Here is a 513-nt window from a genome sequence, read left to right as displayed (position 1 = left end):
ATCTGTCTACGACCCTCTTGAAGTGCAGGGCCCGGACCTGGACACCGGACTCCAGGGGCAGCCTCCCCAGTGCTGACTAGAGGGGAGAATCCCTGCCCCAGACTTGTTCCTACGACCAAGGAGGCTGTTGGCTTTTATTGCCACCAGAGTGCACTGTCGGCTCATTCCACGGCCCTCACAAGCTCCCTTCCAGTCCTGAGCTCCTAGGACCTCATTTTAGCTCCTAGGCCTGTCTCCCCACTGCCAGACCCTTCTGTGCAGGCAACCATCCTGTCCCAGGACAGAGGGAACCCTGGATCCTGGTCTGCCCAAGCAAATTCATTTTGCTGTGATTTCCCCCTTGCCCTCCTGTCAGGGGCAGCGTTGGGGCAGGGCCGGGCGCTGCAGGGACCCAACACAGGGATGACCTGTCTATTTGCATCTTTCAGGTATCGTGGGCTCTAAGGCCCACCTGGCTAACTAATAGCCCCTACTGTGCGGCCAGTGGGTGAGAGACAACAGAGTTCTTGGGAC

This window comes from Alligator sinensis, unplaced genomic scaffold (genome assembly GCF_000455745.1).
Source record: "Alligator sinensis unplaced genomic scaffold, ASM45574v1 scaffold113_1, whole genome shotgun sequence".
Classification (NCBI taxonomy): Eukaryota; Metazoa; Chordata; order Crocodylia; family Alligatoridae; genus Alligator; species Alligator sinensis.
The sequence above is the reverse complement of the archived record's forward strand: the minus strand, read 5'-3'. Positions refer to the sequence as shown.